General features: G+C 57.0%; 1 protein-coding gene across 16 annotated transcripts in view; it reads left to right on the plus strand.

Annotated features, from left to right (window-relative positions):
- The window catches only part of PCBP3 (poly(rC) binding protein 3), a 249,670-nt gene that overhangs the window by 150,572 nt on the left and 78,912 nt on the right, over positions 1-20,186 (plus strand). Inside the window, exon 1 of one of the 16 annotated variants that reach the window (XM_059392531.1) lies at positions 13,179-13,201. The exons of the other annotated variants lie outside the window; for them this stretch is intronic. The gene's annotated coding sequence lies outside the window, so the exon portion shown is untranslated. Of the gene's footprint in view, positions 1-13,178; positions 13,202-20,186 lie in introns of those variants that run through there. 16 annotated transcript variants of the gene reach the window in all.

Here is a 20,186-nt window from a genome sequence, read left to right on the forward strand (position 1 = left end):
CTAGACTGCGGTCCTGTCACAGCGACCTGCCTCGAGCTCTGGCGCCGGACCAGCTCACTGAAGGAAAGGCACTCAGCCCGTGGATGGGTGAACAGGGCCTCCGGCCACGTGTCCCCTTTGTGTGGCTCCCCAGGCCCTAAGGCCGAGGGGTGTTGGGGCACACCCTCCCTGCCAGTGCTGCTGGGCTCCGGCTGGACGGCCTGTTTTGCTGACATCTTCAGGGAAACCATTTTCACAAAAGGGTTTTAGTAAGTAGAGTTTATTTGAATGTTATTAGTGGGAAGAAGACAGACAACAAGCAGTTCACGATGATCGTGTTTCGTTCCCTCACTGAACTGATGGGGAGTGTCTGCGGATGAGCTGGGCACGAGGGAAGCACGCGCTCCCTTGCTCGTTTCAGAGCCCCTGCCCCTCCCGTTCCTCGCGGGCCCTCCCTGAGGACCTCCGGTGGCGGAGTGGGATCCCACCCGTTTTCCACATGAGACAGGGCTGCTCCAGGGGGGCGCAGTCGGCAGAGCCGGGGCGGGGCCTCTGACCTCTCGCCGGGTGCTTTCCAGAACGTGTGGCAGGCCCCCGAGGTGGTCCGGCGTCTGCCAGGGCAGCACACCCACACTGCTTCCCGTACGGAGCGTTTGCCAAGGCTACGTCCGGAGAAAGGGCTCTGCAGCTCGGAGAAGCCGGAAAAGCACATGCTATTTAGAAGAAATTGTCCCCAACCAGGTGTTCTGGGAGCATTTAGGTGTAGAGGTGTGCCATGGTGGGGAGCACTGGGGACCCTTCAGGGTGGCTGGGGATCTCCCCAGGGACCTGGGGACTGTGTGGCTGTGTGGTGAGGCGGACACCCAAGGGTGGCTCTGCAGAGGTGGATTGTGCCTCTCGGGGAAGCTGCCGTGTGATGCGGCCATGGGGCCTCCACACCGCTGACGGCTGAGACAGAACAGACGCAGTAGCCGGACAGGGGGCCGGCGTGCTACGCGGAGTCAAGCATGTGCTGGTGGCTCCCTCCGGAGTTGTGACATGGAAGCCTTGTCCACACCCCTGGTAAAAGGAAGTTAAAATCCATTTCTTAGGGCACCCTGCTGCATGAAGAGGGGGCTGCGATTGAAGCCGAGGGGAAGACCTGCCCTAGTGAGAGTCCCAGCTGGCCAGGCCCTGGCCCGGGAGCCTGCCTGGAGGGGCCCCAGAGCCCGCAGGACCAGCATCTGCTCCTGGAGGTCCGCAGTGCTCCTGGTCCCTCCGGGCCCTCTCCAGGCTCACCATGTGGGTACCCGGCCAGCAAGCTCAGCCCTTTGCTACCGCCCGCGCTATCTGCCTGTACATCAGGGCCCTTCTCCCCACACAGGGGCTTCTGGAACATTGCGATTTATGGTAAGAAATATATGATCGGTCTCCGTCCCTCTTCCTGGCCCAGAATACCAAGGGTTTTAACTTTGGAAGGTCCTGAGTGAGAAGAGCATAAAGGTGTCTTTTGTTACGTTAGAGAGAGGACTTTTGGAAAGCACCTAAGCTTGGGAGCTGGTGGCCAGGGGGACCAACCGCATGAGCGGAAACTGGGACTTTTCCTGGAGCTTCCCTGAGCTCCCGGGAAGGGAGAGGAGTTGGAAGTTGAATGAATCGCCCATGGCCAGTGAGTTCATCCATCCATCATGGCTCCTCCCTAAAAACCCCAAGGACTGGGTTGGGGAAGATGTGGAGGTGTGGGGGGAGTGGCCTCTGGACACGGAGGCTCCTCCCCCTCCCCCACACCTGGGGCTGCTCTCCGCATCCAGCTGTTCCTGAGTCCGTCCGTCCTCTAAGAAGCTGGGATCTAGTGAGTGAGATGTTTCTCTGAGACCTGAGAGCTGCTCTAGCTCATACTGAACTGGAGGCTGGGGTCGTGGGAACGGCAGCTGATAGCTGGTTGGTCAGAAGCACAGGGGACAGTGGTATTGAGCCCCTGGCCTGTGGGATGAGACCCTGAGCCCAGGTAGACAGTGTCAGAAATGAGTAGAATGTGGGAGCCCCGCAGGGGTTGGAGGGCTGCTTGGTGTGGGAAGCCCTGCTCCGCAACTGGTGTCAGAATCCTGTCTTCCTGCGGGGTCTTCCCCTCCCCCCACAAGCTGGCTCCACCGCTGGCTTCCCCTCTGGACGCCAGGCCGTTCGGAGCTGTCGTAGCGTCCTGGCGTGGGATTTGAAGCAGAGACATTAGTCCAGTTCAGGGTGACGTGGGTTCTGGGCCACCTGTCCATGCAGCTTGTTTGAGCCCTTGCCCCTACCCCCAACCGGGGCCAAGTGGGATGGGCCTCCGGTCACGGGGGCGGGGATGCCTGCCGGGAGCTGTTCGCAGTCACATGCCCACTTCTCGTCCCAGGAGAAGAGCAGGAGTCTCTTCGGAGAGCGACAGCTTCCGTCACAGGAGGCACGGCCTTGCTCCAGCACCCGAGCCGTCCCCTCCGTGTCGCTGTGCTGCCGGGGCTTCCACACAGCCAGCTCTTCTGCCCCAGGTTCCTCCAGCGGCCGGGCCTCCTTCGGGGCATGTGGCCATAGGTCAGGCTGCAGAGTGCCCCACATGTAGCCTCCGGGACGCCCGTGATGGTTGGAGCTGTTCTCCCAAGGGCCTCCGAAGTGACCGGCCAAAACCATACAGGCTCCCCATGAGGCCTGCCCTTCTCTGCGCGCTTGTGGGGCACAACAGTGTGCATCCTTCAGCTAGAGGAGCTGTCCTGGCATGCCAGCTGCCCCATCTTACACACGGTGCTGACACCTCGTGTAGTGACCTTCTACTTGTCTGCCCCCATGGGGCTCCCAGAGCACCCGGCCAGCTTGCTGTTGTCTGTTCGCCATGTCCACTTAGGAAACGCCAGCCACGAAGTGGTCCAGCACGATGTCTGTGCTGCGCTAGCACGTGGCCAGGGATCCCGACCAGGGAATGTGGTCCCCTGAGCGGACTTAACAGCAGCCCCCAGAGATTGCTTCTCCTGTCCTCCCCGGAAGGCTGACTGACGTCTACCTCTGTCCTGACGGGACCGAGGTAGGTGTGTCCTAGGCGAGTTGCTGAGACAATTGCAAAGACCCCACAGCAGGGCCACTGGAGCCGCCACTTGGCTGGGACCACAGCAGTGCACTGTCATCGGCCAGTCTGCCTCGTTTCATGGTGGAGAGTGGAAAGGGGGGCCCTGAGGTCTAGGTCCCTGCGACCCCATAGCCCAAAGTGTCATGATGGCTCCGACTGTGGCTTTTCCTGCACGCTGCCCCAGCCTGGTGGTGAGGTTCCCAGGAGTTATACTTGGCCATTTCTACTTCAGTGTCCAAGACCGGGGCACCACAGGCGGCATTCTGGCAGCTGCTAAGTATCTCACCCAGTTACGCTTTCAGGGATGACGTTGACGTCCCCTAGTTACATGGGCACAGGGACCCCTTAAAACACACGAGGGCCAGGTGATCGTGTTTGCATTGCCTGGAATTGGGGAGAGCTCAGGGCCGGTTTCCAGCAGCCCCAGGAAGGCCTGGGGGCTCTCTCTCACCACCACCCTGTGACTATGTCCTTTGGGCTCGGGCGAATGCCTGTCCCGTGCCACAGGCTGTGACAGGTTCTGCCATCGTCGTGGGCTCTGCCGTGCAGGTGGCTTGGACCGAGAGCCTGGGCCAGCCATCCTGATCGTCCTTGAAAGTGGGTGATGCCGACGTCCTTCCAGCTCACAGGTTATCTTTAGCATGCCCAAGGCCAGGCCACCTCCATCCTGGGGACACCCTAATCCACTTATGGTGGCCTTAGAGCGCTGGGGGTCAGCGCGCCTCCCTGAGCCCTGGCATTGCTACACATTGCGTAGTTCTGCCTCCGTCCAGCCTCACTGGCGACGTGTGGCCACTGGCCTTTGCTGTCCCACAATTGCGTCTCCCCCAACAGCCAGGCTGATGAAAACACCGCACTGAGCTCTGCTGCTTCCAGTTCATTCCTCATTGCCTCCACGAAGGGCCCTCGGGAAACGCTGGCAGGACACCCACCACCAACCGCGCTGTTCTGCATGCCCGACCCACTGACGTTTGGCTCTTGGAGCATCCAGGCCCTGCTCACAGCGCTGGAACTGCTCTTGCTGCGCTGGTCACAGGTGCTGCTTCCTGCCAACAAAGGCCCCTGTGCTTCCCTGGAAGGCGGCCTGTCCTCTTTGTGGCCGCTGCTCTAGGCCGTTCCCAACAGTGCTCAGAGGCCGAGCTGTGCCCCTTCCCCAGGACACAAGCCAGCAGCCACACCATGTTCCCCACACTGCCCTCTGCTGCCCTGGCTCAGGGGTGCCCTTCAGGCTGGCCTGGACTTCTGTCTCCAGGCCCAGGAGGCTCCTGGCAACTCAGGTGAGACTTGGGACACGGGGGACTTTGTTTTCTGACAGGAGTCGAGAAGCTGTGGATTCCTCTGGGCAGGAGTGCTCCCCGTCCAAGTGAGCTGCGGTCTGCAGGTGAAGAGCCGCACTGAGCGAGCTGCCTGCCAAGGGGCAGGGGGTGAGCCCCAGCCCTGAGACTCGGGCACACACAGCCCGTGCCTCCCTCCACAGCTCCTCCGGGAGAGCCGTGGGGGCTCTGAGGACCCTCCTATTGCAGACAGGACACCACTTGGTCATGCGTGGCTGGTCATCAGGACGGAGAGACACCATGTCCTTCCAGGACTCTTGGTGACCTTGCAGGCATGAATCAGAGTCTGGCCAGTCTGTGCTCTGCACTGGGGGAGCTGTTCAGTTCTGTGGGCGGTGCAGTCTTCCCGGCTCCCACTGCACTCCGCCCCTGCAGCCTGAACACACGTGAAAACCAGCGGCAAGTGGGAGGGCCTGGCTCCGTGCCGGTTAACCTTGAACCACACTAATGGGCTGGGGCTGGGTGGGTCCCAGCTGCACAGTGTTTGAGGGTCTGGAGCCGGTTCCCGAGGCTCTGCGCTGGGACCATGGAGCTCTGCTGCCACCCAGTGGTGAGGATGTGACTCCGCGAGGCCCGCTCCTTCCACTGAACTGCTCTCAACATACCAGATGGGTTTCTACTCTCATCTTTCTTATTTCTTTCTTCTGCTTGGTTTAGGCTTTATTTGCTGTTCTTTCACCAGATCCTTTAGGTCAGCTTGTGCGTTTCGGATTTTTCTAATTTTTTGAGAGAGGCATGGATGGCTGTGTACGTCCCTCTAAGGACCGCCTTTGCAGTATTCCGTAGGTTCTGAACCTACATGTGTTCATATTCATGGGTTTGCATGAACTATTTAAGTGCCTCTTTAATCTCTGGTGGACCCATTCATGCTTTACCAAATTCCCTTCCAGATTTTCCTTGTGGTTAAGCTCCAGTTTCAATGCATTGTGGTCTAAAAATATGCAGGAAGTAATCTCAGTCTTTTGGTATCAGTTGAGACCTGATATGTGACCCACTGTATGGTCTGTTCTGGAGAAAGTTCCATGTGCACTCAAGAAGAATGTTTTCTTAAAAAAAAAAAAAACAAAAAAACGTGTTTTCTGTTGTTTTAGGATGGAATGTTCTGTGTGTATCTACAAAGTCCATCTGGTCCAGTGTGTCATTGAAAGCTCTTGTTTTTTTGTTGATCTTCTGTTTAGATGACCTGTCTATTTATTGCTGTGAGTGGAGTATTGAAGTCTCCCACTAATTATCAATATGATTCTTTATTTTGGTTCATAGTTGGTTTATGTAGTTGGCTGCTTCCATGTTGGGGGCACAGATATTTACAATTGACACCGCACACAAAGATAAACTCAAAATGGATGAGAGACCTCAATGTGAGGCAGGAATTCATCAAAATCCTAGAGGAGAACATTGGCATTGACCACAGTGACTTCTTTTAAGACACATCTCCAAAGGCAAGGGAAACAAAAGCAGAAATGAACTTTTCAGATTCCATCAAGATAAAAAGCTTCAGCACAATAAAGGAAACAGGCAACAAAACAAAGAGGCAACCCATGGGATGGGAGAAGATCTTTGCAAATGGCATTATGGATAAAGGACTGGATCCAAGATCCATAAAGAACTTCTAAATCTCAACACCCAAAAAACAAACAACCCAGTCAATAAATGGGCAGAAGACATGAACAGACACTTCTCCAATGAAGACATACAAATGGCTAATAGACACATGAAAAAATGTTCAACATCACTGGCCATCAGCGAAATTCAAATCAAAACCACATTGAGAAACCACCTCACCCCAGTTAGAATGGCCAGAATTAGCAAGACAGGAAACAACGTGTGTCGGAGAGGATGCGGAGAAAGGGGAACCCTCCTGCACTGTTGGTCGGAATGTAAGTTGGTGTAGACTCTCTGGAAAACAGTGTGGAGATTCCTTAAGAAATTAAAAATAGAACTTCCCTATGACCCTGCAATTGCACTACTGGGTATTTACCCCAAAGATACAGATGCAGTGAAAAGATGGGGCATCTGTACCCCAATGTTCATAGCAGCAATGGCCACAATAGCCAAACTGGAAAGAGCCAAGATGCCCTTCAGCGGATGAATGGATAAGGAAGATGTGGTCCATATATACAATGGAATATTGCTCAGCCATCAGAAAGGATGAATACCCACCGTCTGCATCGACATGGATGAACTAGAAGGGATTATGCTAAGGGATATAGATCAGGCAGAGACAATTATCATATGGCTTCATTCATATGTGGAACATAAGGAATAGCATGTAGGATCATAGAGGAAAGGGGGGGAAACTGAATGGGAAGAAGTCAGAGAGGAAGAAAAACCATGAGAGCCTCTGCACTCCAGGCACCGAACGGAGACTGACGGAAACGAGGGGGTGGGAAGATGAGGGAGCCGGAGGTGGGTATGGAGGTGGGCGTGGAGGTGGGTATGGAGGTGGGTATGGAGGTGGGCGTGGAGGTGGGTGTGGGTGGTGATGAGCACTGGGCATTATGTGCAACTAATGAGTCGTTGAACCATACACCAAAAACTAATGTGTGTCGGCTCATTGAATATAATAACAAAAAAATTTTTTAAAAAGATCCCCGGATGGAAAGTACAGCTGACCCTTGAACACTCAGGGTTAGCACCCCCCCCCCCCCACACACACACAGAGTCAAAAATACACATGTAGGTTTACCTACTAACAGCCTTCTTTTGACTGGAAGCCTTACCGATGTCGATTCACACTAATTATGTGTTGTCTACTGTGTTCTTATGGTGAGGTAATGCAGGGAAACGGAAACGATACTAAGAAATCATCAGGAAGAAAACATACACTTAGAGTCTGTACTGTATTTATCAATACCGTAAGTTTATGCCGACTGTTTACAAGATGAGTTGGCTGTCAATACCTATGTCAGGATTGTTTTACATGATACAAAACTCTAGATGTTATGTGCAGCACGAACACTAGACACCAAATCTGAAAGGTCATGTACAAATATATTCGTGGGTGTTTGCTGGTGTGTTTGCAGGTGTAATCAGCATTGTGATTGCTTTATATTAGCCTCCTGTGATCAGTAGTTTGCAGCGCAGAAGCCTAGCCTAGCCTAGACGATGAGAGAGCACTGTGAAATGTCCACGGCGTACAGTGTTACAGCCATATCCGTAGGACAGTACTGGAAATACTGTTATAGTTTTTAAACAGCTGCTTACCTGTAATGATCGACTGACAGGCATTTCTCCAATTGGAGGGAGCGGCGCACTGCACCTTCATGGAATTCTTTGAAAGCAAGTTATAAAAGAAGTTATCTAACAGTAAGAAAACCAACGCATTGTTAATTTTATGCTAGATATGACTCGCGTCCTGCCTGTGTAGGGCATAGGCCGTCCCCTTCCATGAGTCTTGCCCACGACGTCCTGCTGGGTGGGTGTTCAGGGGATTGGTGACGGTGATGGAAGCATCGCACACATCCCCTGGTGCCCCAGGGACAGGTTTGCGCACGAGGGCGCTCACAGACATGCAGCAGGTACGTTGCGACCTGTACGGCACGAGGTCAGTCACCAGCCAGTAGGCAGAAGTGGGGTCTCGTGCAAGGCCTCACCCTGGTTGTGCTTGTGGTGACAGGCTGAGGACGAGAGGGACAGAGGGTCCTGCTGTCTTGGGGCAGGGGGACCTGGAAGGGAGGTGGTACACGCCGCGCACTCAGTGTAACTATGCAAATACGGTGTCGTTTCCGACTTTTCTGCTGTTTCGTTCCTCTAAGAATGTCTCTATATGGCACCAGTCTCTCTTCTGCTGTTCGCACTAGTCCCAGTGCCCGTGTCCTAGGAGTGTCATGTCATAAGAGAAGTCCAAAGCAGTGTTGAGTAATGGAACCTGCCTGGCAGATTGTCATTGTCGCCAGCCAGTTTGTTTCCTGGCCTGGTGGCTTCTGCGCACGTCTTCGTGTCGTCGGCGCTGGTCCGGGAACTCCCCTCAGCATCAGGTCGCCTTCTGTCATCCCTCTGGGCTGGTGTCTCTTAGCTCCAGACCCAGATCTGGAAACCCTTCACCCCTCACCTTTTTTTGCTGTGTCCACACCTCACTTGGGTTTCTTTCCTGATCGTCTCTGTCAGAGATCCCAAGTCATGCACGTCTGGACAGTGTCCTCCAGTAGGAATTTGAGTTTCAGGCTCCGTGCTTTTCACGGATTTTCTGGAACGACACTGGCATCTTCACTGGTGTAATCCTTCCAGACTTCCGTGACAGCTCTCTTTCGTGGGGTTCTCTTCTGTAGTGTGGACAGTCCTTTCCATAGAGTGATGCATATGTCACGAGCCTTAAAGGTCCTTTATGACCCCAAGTCTAGAGGCTCAATCAGAGGACTGTGATTGGGGGCAAGCGGACTGCTTCAGTGCCTTTGGCGTCAGTCTCATGGGGGTCCGGATGGCTGGAGTTTGGTCCCGTATGAGAAAAACCTTGAAGGCAGTCCCTTACTAACCAGGTACTTCCTGACTTCGTGGGCAAAGCATCCATGGAACCAGTCCCGAAAAAAGAGTTCTCGTCCAGCCAGAAGCCGGGCAGCCGTGATTATCTTTCGAATGTACTGGTGAGCTGGCATGGGCACAGGGGCCCGTACAGGCGCAGGCACAGTGTGTAGGAGCTTGGGGAGGAGCGAGCCACAGCCGGCGTGGGCCCTCCTCGTGTCTGGCCAACTCTGGGACCTTGAGCTTCCATGTCCGTGCATTCGGGCTGACCAAAACAAGAGGTGGGGCTCAGGGCTGCTGGAAGTGGGGGCCTGGGAGGTCTCATGAAGCTGCCACTCAAAGGGCAGCCCCCTCAGTGCCAGGCCCCGGGATGTGAACCCACGACACAAGAGTAGGGTGGTCACGGTGCATCACATGACATCCCTGTCTGTTTGTCGGCATGGGCTGGACATTCTCCCTGAGAAGTCATGCCCTGAACAGGTCCTCACCCGAGTCACTGATGTGCAGTCAGTACGTATTCAGAAAGAGTGGCCCGAATTGACAGTGACCCAGGAGATAGGCCGACTCATGGGCTTGGAAACAACAGTCAGAAAATTAGTGACCAGGAGATTGATGAGGTACGTGTGACATCCCCTGGGGATGGTCCACGTGAATGCTGGTCAGAGGGCCTTTCCGTCCTGAGGCAGGCCGTTGACCTTTGCTATGGATGGCGGCCAGCCTTCCCTGCTCCCCACTCCATGCCCAGCGGGCTTGAGGACCACGTGACCTGCAGACAGGCACAGGTTCCTCTCGCCAGGCTGATCGGGCTGTGGCCATGCCGAGTGCCCAACCTGCCAATGAGCCTGCCTTCGGTGTCACGTCCAGGAGCTTGCCCCCCATGTCCCTGCTGTGGCAAGACTGGCGGCACTTGGGCCCCTCCCTCCCTGGAAGGCATCAGGAAGGCCCAGGAAGGGCACCAAAGAAACCCTTCCTCACCGCTGCCATCCTCTGTCTGCTGAGCGTGCGGTGCACCTGCAGCAAGAGGGGGCAGCCCCAGGCCCTGCCCTCCGTACGCCCAGGCCTTGCTGCCGGAGTGCAGTGCCCCCCACATGGGCCAAGGAGAGGCTGTGTGCGGACCGGAGGGCTGTGGGAGAGGTTTGCACTCACGAAGTCCCCACGTCCCCACCCAACAAGGCACAATAGTGAGGGATGCTGTTTCTCAGAAGAATAAGGGGTAAAATGCATAATCTACCCGAACAGCCACACCGGGAGGAAGTGCGAAAGCTGGTGAGAAGCCCGAGCGTAGGGACGTGGGATTCAGGACGGACACTGACGCCCCAGGGAGGCATTTCAGCCTGCGGGACTCTGGTGCTCCGAGGAGATGGCCTCTCAGGTCCTGCTGGCACGCAGCCGCCCCGCGCCCGAGTCCTGTGCGCCGGGCGGCCCTGCCCGGCCCCGCTGCAGGTTGGCGCGTTCCTGCCACAGGCGGTGTTTCCGCAAGCGAAAGGCCTTTCCATTTCTTTCCTGGAGTCTGCGTTGCAAATGTTTCCTCAGGTTATTGGCCCTTACGTTTTGTTGAAAATATATTTCAAAAATAGGCTTCCAAACCTTTTTAGGTTTACAGAAAAATTTAAATGCCAGCACAGAGATTTCCCATCCTGTTACTGACAGCTGTTGGCGTGGTCCGTTGGCTACAATTAATGAACCAAGCGATGTTCTCATCAACTGAAGTCTGCTTGCAGACCTTCCGTTTTTGCCAAACGTCCTTCCTCCGTCCAGGACCCGTACTGCATTTAGTCACAGTCTCTGTAGGGTCTTCACGGGCAGTTTCTTAGACTGTCCTTGGTTTTGACCTGGCGGTTTGAGGGAGGACAGGGTCGGGTTTTGTAGACTGCGCCTCTATCAGGATTTCGCGGTGTCTGCCTCAGGGACAGGGTCGGGTTTGTAGACTGTGCCTCTATCGGGATCCCCTGGTGTCTCTCAGGGACAGGGTCGGGTTTTGTAGACTGCGCCTCTATCGGGATTTCCCGGTGTCTGTCTTAGGGACAGGGTCGGGGTTTTGTAGACTGTGCCTCTATTGGGATTCCCTGGTGTCTGCCTCAGGGACAGGGTCGGGTTTATAGACTGCGCCTCTATCAGGATTTCCCGGTGTCTGTCTCAGGATGAGTGAGACCGGGGGGCGAGTTGCTTCCAGGAAGACCGCAGATGTGAAGTGCCCTGGCCGGCACATCAGCATGCACACTCTGGCCACGCTGACCTTGAGCCACTGGCCAAGGTGGTGTGTGTCAGGCTTCCCTGCTCCCTCCCACACTGTCCTCTTGGGAGGGTGTCACTGTGTGCGGCCACACTTAGGGACGGACATAAAAACTCTGAATTTCTGCTAGAATCTGTATTGCTTTTGCGTGTGAGATTAGAGTCAGTCTCTAATGGTTTACCCGTTGGTCTTAAAGTCACTGTGCCAGCACCGTTGTTAAAGGGTCTCGGCGTCTCAGCTGCCGTGTCCCTCTCTTGCGCCGCGTGTGCACGGCTTTGACTGCTTCCACTGGTCTCACTGCGCCACTGTGCCCGGAGCACGGAGCCGCAGTCTCTCAAATGTTGCCTCCTTAGGAAGCGACCACCGCACCGCTTCGTGAGGCCCCGCGGCGGTCCGGCTGGGCTCGGGGCTGGGACCGCGGCGGGTGTCTTCACAGAGGCCCTGGCGGCGGGGGGGGGGGGGGGGGGGGGGGCGTCCTCCTGCAGCGCAGGCCCCGCGGGCAGCCCCTTCTAGAGGGCGCTCCCTGCTCTTCACCTGCCGCACCCGCAGGGCCTGACGCCTCTGCCCTGTGATCTGCCAGACTTGCGCAAAGCAGTGGGCAGCCCCGCAGCCACCCCTGGGCAAGGGGGAGTGTGATGACCGCCTCCCAGGAGTGACGGCGGCGGCGCCTCTAGACCCCCAGCCCCGCGGGCTCGGGCTCTTTCCTCACCCCGTGCTTCCGTGTCCCAGCGCAGGTTTTTCTCACGAGAGTCCACCAGGCTCTTGTTCCTGGCCAGCCCGAATGTGTACATGGTTTTCTCTGTTCGTTCTTTGAAGGTCAGAGCTATATAATTTTTGGCATTTCAAGTTTGAATTTACTCCCCACTGACTGACCTCTGCCCCCACACATCCGGTGCATGAGGGGGGCTGACGGGATGGTGTTAGGCTCGAGGCAAAGCCAGACGCCCGTTCTAGCTCCTGTCGCTGTAAGGCAAAGCCCTGCTCAGAACTGACCTGACGAAGTGAGCCCTCGAGCCCCCAGCTGGGCCCAGGCCGCAGAGGCCCCAAGTGTGGTCCATGGGCTTAGGGGTGGACGGAGTAAAAGCCAAATGCATGGGCATGAAAACCCTGCTTTATTTTGTATTTTTCTTCTGTTGCCCTACTGCTGACACACCGAAATAGCATTTTCACCAAAAAGAACCACCTTTCTGGCGACCCACCACCTACATGCTCTGTGACAAGAGGTGATGGGATTAGTCCCCGCTCCTAGGGGTCTGTGAACAGCCACGGCTCAGCAGGGAGCGCCGTCCGCATCTGGCCTCTCCACGGGTTTCGTGTACTGAGTCACGTCTCCGTCATGTGCGCACACCCACGCACACACGCACGTTTACGCACATGCACGAGAAGAGGTCAACACGGCTGCTTGAGGCCCAGGGTCACTGGTGCTGTCTGCCTGTGCCGGGGAGCTGTGTCGGAGTGTCTGGTAGAGGGGACTCAATTGCACACTTTAAAGTTTTCTGCTGACTTGAAAAATTGTGACATCTGTCTCCTCGACAGTGTGAGCTCTCTGCTCAGTGTTCTTGTTTTTCTTTTTAAGCCTGAATTCCTGGGGACTGGGCTGGTGTGGACAAGCTTGTCCCCACCCAGGCCAGGCCAGTGGTTGCACTCGGCGTGCATGGCAGAAAGGGTCCCTGGGCCACTGGGTCCAAGGAGCTGTAGGTTTTCTGGAAGAAATGCTTCTCCGTTCTTTATATGCCTTTGGTTAGTTTCTAGCACCCTCCAATGGTTATTTTTTGACATTTTTGTCGAGTTTTGTCACTGTTCGGGGGGAGATGATTTGCCAAGCCTCGCTCCAGCTTTCCCCCGTCCCACGGCCCTCATTGTTTCTCTCACAGACTTCAGACATTTCCAGGGAGCACGGATCTAGCTGCGAATCTGTTTACAGAGCATCTGGAGTTTCAGAACTCTCAGGTTCTTGCTGTGCTTTTTGGATCTCTTGTTTCCTTTTTCCTCCACAGTCTTCGAGTTCTCTGAGAGCATCTGAGGGCACTAAGCCACATCCAGAGTTCTTCAGCTCAGTCATGGAAGCGGAGGGGCACGTCATGTCCTGTTCCACATGCCCCGTGATCAGATTCTTCGAATCAGGTTTGCTTATGTGCAGCGAGGCATCGCCAGGGGCTGGGGGTTGTGCGGCGGGACCCGGCTTCCACGGGCGAGCAGGGAGCCCTCGCCTGCCAGCCTGGGCTTCGTCTCCGCAGCCGGCGTGGGTGGCGGGGTTTTCTGGGGCGTCGGGGGCTGCCCACCCAGGTGGGGCTGCTGCTTCGACAGTTCACGTGTGCCAAGGCCTTCTCTTCTGTCCAAACTGGTGCTTTTGCAAGGACACAGATGACCCTGGGCATGTAGGGGGTGCCTCAAGAAGACGGTGTGAGACTTAGGGGCCATCGAAAGGGAGCAGACTGTCCCCAGTGGTAAAGCTCTGAGTGTTTGGGGCCTTAGCAAAATCTTATTGGAACAGAATGTGCTTCTCCTGGGGAAGTGCTTGCAAACCTCCAAGCCCTGCATTTCACAGGTGGGCAGCTGAAGAGAAGGCATCTCTGGGGCCTGAAAGTGTCCCTGACACCAGGCAGCCGTCCTCAGTCCTGTGGCCCTGAGAGTAGCCACCGTCCCCCCTTTTGGGCTGCACAGTACGTCACCGGCAGCCTTTACAGATCCAACGCCAGGGCCATGCTCAGGGCTCTCACCAATGTGGTTTTGGTGGGTCTCCCTGAAGTCTGCATAGCCCAGTGACTCCCTAGTGGAAGCAGGACAGGTCGCTGCGGAGTCTGGACTCGGATGTGTTGTGGCCGTGGTCAGTGGAACGCCGGCTGCTTTGGAGCGCGGCTGCTCCTCTGTTTCAGAGGCTCTTGTGGACCTGTGGATGACAGGCCCAGGTCTGTCATGGGGGAGGCAGTGAGGGGGACTGACCCCCACTCCCCCGCTGGTGTGCTTGTGGAGGGCCTGAGGCCCTGAGCACTCAGCCAGTCCTGGGCCGGGGGCTTCTGGACGGGGCACGGAGGGTGACTGGTCTGCCCCCACGAGACTGCAGTCCAGTGACCCTAGGATTGGGGGTCCATGAGGGAGTAGGGCTGCCCGCTCTGACTTCTCGGGGCTTGTGCAGACCATTCCTTACGTCCGCCTTTCTTTTTGGTAGGGTTCCAGACGGAGTCTGAGATGGTAGGGGCTGGGAGAAGGGGGGCTTGGACCGCCAGTCTCCCTTCGCCTGAGGCGCCTCAGCTGAAGCAGCCGGGGTAGGGGGTGTCGGGGCAGCCCCCAGCCTCCATCAGGCACTGCAGTGGGGCCGTTCTAGCAGGAGGGGCGTCAGTGTGGGACATGGGGTCGTGTGTGGAATCTGTCACGTCACACGGAGGAGGCTGCAGTCTAACTTGGCAGGGAAGTAGATTCGAGTGTGTTTTTTCCTTCTTGTAGCCACTAGCATTGAGATACACTTGTTCCTGGGCACCTGGGTGGCTCAGGGGGTTAAAGCCTCTGCCTTCAGCTCAGGTCAGGGATCCTGGGATCGAGCCCCACGTCGGGGGCTTTGCTCAGCGGGGAGCCTGCTTCCTCCTCTCTCTGCCCACCTCTCTGCCTACTTGTGATCTCTGTCAAATAAATAAATAATCTTAAAAAAAAAAAAAAAGATACACTTGTTCCCAAATCGCCTTGAAACAAAGTATCTAATGAAAGAGGGAGAATGAAAATGAGGCAAGTCCGCCGGCAGAGGGACACTCTGCGTGTGCAGGTCCACACCGCCGCAGAGGGACACGTCTCACGTGCGCAGGTCCACACTGCCGCAGAGGGACACTCTGCGTGCGCAGGTCCACACGCTGAGGTCTCGTTTCTGTGACGTCCTGCAAGTGCGAACTGACCTGTAGGGACAGAAGGCCGATCAGCAGACTTCCTCCTGGAGGACCGAGGAGCTGAGCGCAGCCAGAGCCCTGGGCCTTACTGTATAAAACAGGCATCAAACATTCCAAAAGGTGGAGAGGCAAAGGCAGAGCAGCCGGACGACAGCAGAAGCGCGGGACGCAATGGTGGTGCCGCAGTCCCCTGGGGTTTCCTGTCACCTCGTACGGTCTTGACTGGTCTGGGACACGTCTGAAACCTAAAACCCCCGTGGGTGCTGTGCAGACCAAGATCAAAACAAACACAAAATCCAAATAAACCCCCGCGCTCTCTGAGCAAACCAGCCTGGCCAGATAAAGGTCTTTAGATAACAAGCATTCTACTCGGGCCAGATACGCCCCCAAAACAGGGCCTCTACCCTTGCCAGACTGTAAGAGCGCACCCTGGCCCTCACCGTGCTGCTGTCAGAGAGGCTGGGGGCAGATCCCAGACTTACATCCCTCTGGGCTCTTTGAGAACCCCGGTGCCATGTCAGTGTGGGCCCCACACTCCCCTACCTGCCCAGAAGTAGTGGGGCCACCTGGGTATCAGCGGAGGCTGAGTGGGAACCAGCAAGGCAGCACCCCACCCCCGCCCTTTCCTTGATGGGATGGCGTCTGAGGAGTTCGGAGCAAACACAAGATTCAGGTGAAATCCAGTTTCACAACAGAGTATCAGAGTGTCCGGATTTCATCTGAAAACCACCCCACACACTACAGACCGGGCAGGTCTCTAACGGAATGCGTACGGGCAACAGACACCAACACCGAGTGACACCGATGGCAAAATGACCTGACAAGGCTTTTAAAGAAGCTTTGCAAAAATGCTTTATGGGCACTTACAAAAATTGAAACAAATGAAAAACTAGAAATTTTCAGCAAAGAAATAGAAGTTGTAAGAAAGATCCAAAATTGAGGGTTATTTTTATTAAGAGTCAGTTTTTTTCAGAGCACTTTTAGATTCACAGTAAAATTCACAGGAAAATACAGAGATTTCACATACAGCCGCTGTCCCCACTCGGGCACAGCCTCCCCCACTGTCCGCATCCCGCACCCGAGTCGTGCGTCTGGTCCCATGAGTGAGCCCACACGGACACGTCGTCATCCCCCAGAGTCCGTTGTTCACGGGAGGGTCCCTCTCGGGGCGGGGGTCCCTCTCGGGGCGGGCGTTCTGTGCGTTGGGACGGCTGCGTAGGGACGGGCATCCACCGCTGCGGGGTCTCAGAGTCCTCTGCCCTCCCCGTCTGCCGTGCTCCGCCCATTCGTCCCTCCTCCCCCCGCCCCGCAACACGGCCTGTCACCGGCCCCACAACGGTGCCTTTGCCACAGAGTCCTGTCGCTGGGATCACACGGGCCGCAGCCGTCTCAGACCGGCTCCTGTCACTCAGTGACACGCACTCACGGTCCCTCCAGTGTTCCCTCATGGCGGGATGGCTCATGTCCTCTTCGTGCTGAACACCCTCCCACGGCTGGAGGGACAGTTCCCGTGTCCGTCCACCCGCTGGAGGGTCCCTGGGTGGCTTCCAGGGGTTGGCAGTTACGCACGGAGCTGCCGCCGCCCTCGTGTGCGGGTTTCTGTGGGGGCGTGTGTTCCCGTCCGCCGTGGGGGACCTCAGGGAGTGCGATCGCCGGGTCGGGTGGGAAGAGCAGGTTTCGTCTTGGGAGAAACCACCAAACCTCCTTCCGAGGTGGCGGCACCACCTGCTTTCCGCGCAGCCGTGCCCGGGCGCTCCGGGCGCTCCCGTCCTCGCCAGACCGTGGCCGCTCTCGGAGGGGTGCAGCGGTGTCGCCGCTGTTTGAGCTTCATCTCCCCGGCGACCTGGGACGTGGAGCAGCTTTACTGATTGGCCGTCTGTGTGTCTTCTCTGGTGAGGTGCGAAATTGAAATTTTAGAACTGAAAAATACAATAAACACAATTTAAAAACTCAAATCGTATAGGGGCTCCTGGGTGGCTCAGTGGGTTAAATAAAGTCTCTGCCTTCAGCTCAGATCATGATCTCAGGGTCCTGGGATCGAGCCCCGCATCGGGCTCTCTGCTCAGCGGGGAGCCTGCTTCCTCCTCTCTCTCTGCCTGCCTGTGATCTGTCAAATAAATAAATAAAATCTTTAAAAAAAAATCCTCAAATTGTATAAATATGTACGATTTCATGTGCATCAATTATATCTCAACGTGTTGAAGTCTAATGCATGCTCTTTATGGGACACTTTAAATAAGCGGCCCAGAAAGTTTAAAATGAAAGGTATGAAGGAAATGACCAGATTCATACCAACACAGAAGAGGAAGCGATTTGAGCAGGTGGGTGGGGAGGCTGGGCCCAGGCTTGCGTTGGTCCCACTGCTGGTCTGGGAGGCGCAGAGAAGCGCAGTGGGGACCCTTCGGGGCCGTGGCTGAGCTGCAGCAGCAGTGGATTCGCAGATCCCGGAGGCTTGGAAATGCAGTTTGTTTTCAGGCATTTAGGTCAATGTGACCCTTTCTGGGTTGACGTCACCCCTTCCCAGGCTAGTGGTGCGGCCTCTTGGGAACGTTGTCACATAAGCGTGCTGTGGGATCGCAGGGTTCTTGTCTCATGGACACGAGAGGGTGAGGTGACGTGACAGCGCATTCAGTGAAGGTGCGGGCAGGCAGGAAGCGAGTGAGAGGGGCCCCAACAGAGGCCACCCCGCGTTTCTTACTGAAAATGGGAGCAGGAAGCTTGTGGCCTCGAGATCCCGGCGCCGCCTTGGTTTGAGCAGGGACCGTCGATAACCCGAGTGCTTGACTGCTTTGAGGTCTGCTCGTTTTCGGTGATTACAGCGTAGCCGCCGGAGAAGTACACTCCCTGGCATGGGGCCGGGTGCTCTGGTCTTCGCTTATCTCTCGTTCTCAGCAGCCAGGAATGGTTTCAGAGCCTAGTCAGGAGCCCCTGCCCCTCCCCGCCTCTACCTTAACCCTTTGCCTACTCGCCAGCGGAAGGCGGAGAGCAGGAGAGCTGTGCGCGGGCCCATAAAACTGCTTCCCGCAGGACACGTTACACGGCCAGGCCTGACCTCTGGGCTTGGCCAGCGTAGCCCTCTCTCGGGGGTGGGAGTGACAGATAATACAGCCACCAGTTGGCCACTCTGCTCGCAACGACAGTTTACTCCCTTCCTTTCCCGGTGCAAAAGAAGCACCATTAGGATGTTTGTCACTGGAACAGAGAAGTGCCACGTACCACCTTTGCTCACCTTTGCTCACCTTTGGCTGGGCAGAGCGGGTGCATGGCCAAGCACGCCACGGTGGGATAGGAAGTACTCTGCGGCGGGGACGGAGGCTTCGCGGAGCCCACGCGGGCCTTCTGACCGGCAGGCCTGCTGTCAGTGTAGTGTAGAGCAAACCCTGTCCTTGAGCTGCTCGTGGTCCGTCCCCCGTCCTTCCTCCCCTGCCCCTGAACTGGGTTTGCGGCCAGCCCGCCAACTCCGAGCAGATCCTGGGGCTGCCTGGGGCTGTCGGCTGGAAGACATCTGCACGTGTCTCTTGCCAACACTGGGACAGGGCGGGGCGTTTCGGGTGTTACTCTGGGGAGGCTGCTGACCATCGGGAGCCCTGCTTGACTCTGGCCTTTCCTCCGGGTGTCGGAAGAAGTGGCTCAACTTTTCTACAGCTTCCACCCCCTGCCCAAGACGTGGGTCAGGACACCCCTTGGGTGCTCCTCCCCTGCCTGTGTCCCAGGGTCCCAGGGCCTGTCAGGTGGGCCCTGATGAGAGGGTCTGGAGGTTTGCTGCTCCTCGGCCGCATGCCTGCCTGGGCGTGGTGTGGGCCTCACCGTGCCATCGGGGTGCCCCAGGGCTCGTGCTGTGATTCCTCGTCTCCTTGCATTCTCATCCATCCAGAACGCACGCTTCCTGCCTTTCCCCGGGCTGGGAGGGACCGTGGGCAGTGGGAGCATTTGGAGGTGCGGGACGAGTGAGCGCAGAAGAGGCCTCCTCGTGCTGCCTGCCGTGGGGCTGGGCTGCTGGGGGCCCAGAGGAGAGCTGTGGGGACGTGGGGACGTGGTAGCCGAGCCGTGTCTTGGGATGTGGCAGGAAACCATGTTTTGGGCCCGAGCGCCAGTGGAGAAGACCGGTCCGTGGCGTGGGAAGCACTGGTTAGGTCGGGGGTTGTCAAGGCTCCGCAGCTGTGGCTTCAGGTGTGTCTCGCAGGAGCTTTGCAGCCTTGCCTCTGGGTGCTTGTCTGTGCTGTCTGCCGGCAGCGCCGTGTCCCCTGTGCTCCCAGAGGCAGGCTCCTCTCGGCAGGTTGGGGGAGGGGTGGCTCCAGCCCCCAGGCACCATCCAGAGCTCCGGGACTTCCATATCCCCCGGCTGTTTCCGGGCATGCACGTGCACGGAGCCCAGCTGTGATCCACGTCTCCCCACGCGCAGATCATCTCTCCGGTGGGGACAGACAGCCCGTCCCCGCTACCCACAGCCTCCTAGCATCTGTGTAAAGCGGGCTGCGGGGACCTTGCGGGCCTGGGCCCACCAGCCGTGCCCAGAGCAAGGCCCGCTCATCGGGCTGCCTCAGCAGAGCCCCGCGCTTACGCAGAGTCCGGGTGCCTCCTCTCCTCGAACGTTCTGGAACACTCAGCTTTACCACGGCCTCCGCAGCAGCACCAGGCAGCCTCCTCCCTCTGCTTCGAGGTCACTCACAACACCAAGGTCGCGCCAAGTGTGGGGTGAGAGGACAGGGGTCTGGAGCAGGTGCCCTTGGAGTCAGCACAGCAGGGGAAGGGTTTGTGAGGAAGTGGGTGCAGGCCCGGGCCCGTCAGTCGGGGGCAGCGTGGGGAGGACGGGGCAGGAGCCGCTCCACGGTGCCCATGTGCTCCTCCCCGGCCTGTGTAATTAAGTCCTTGTCTTTTGACAGTTAGGTAAATCGTATTTATGATAAAACAAGATAATTAACGACATGGGAGTGTGGCGTCACAGTAACTTGCCAGCTGACATTGAGACGCTGCGGTGTTCCGTGACCGGCCTTTCCGGAAGGGAGGGGAATGGCAGGAGCGTGGTCACCATCTGCTCCGGCACTGTTGTACGGAGATGAGTGGCTCCGTGCCTTCTCGGCTGCGAAGCCGCCCCTCCCTGCTGCCGTCCAGAAGCCCGCGCCGGGGGTCCCCTCCTCCCAGCCACTAACGAGTGGCTGGTTTTCTCAGCTAGTGTCCCCGGTCTGATTTGTCCCCCTCCCGGCGACCTTCTGGGAGTGAGGTCCTCCCGCCCC

Source organism: Mustela nigripes, chromosome 2 (genome assembly GCF_022355385.1).
Source record: "Mustela nigripes isolate SB6536 chromosome 2, MUSNIG.SB6536, whole genome shotgun sequence".
Taxonomy (NCBI): domain Eukaryota; kingdom Metazoa; phylum Chordata; class Mammalia; order Carnivora; family Mustelidae; genus Mustela; species Mustela nigripes.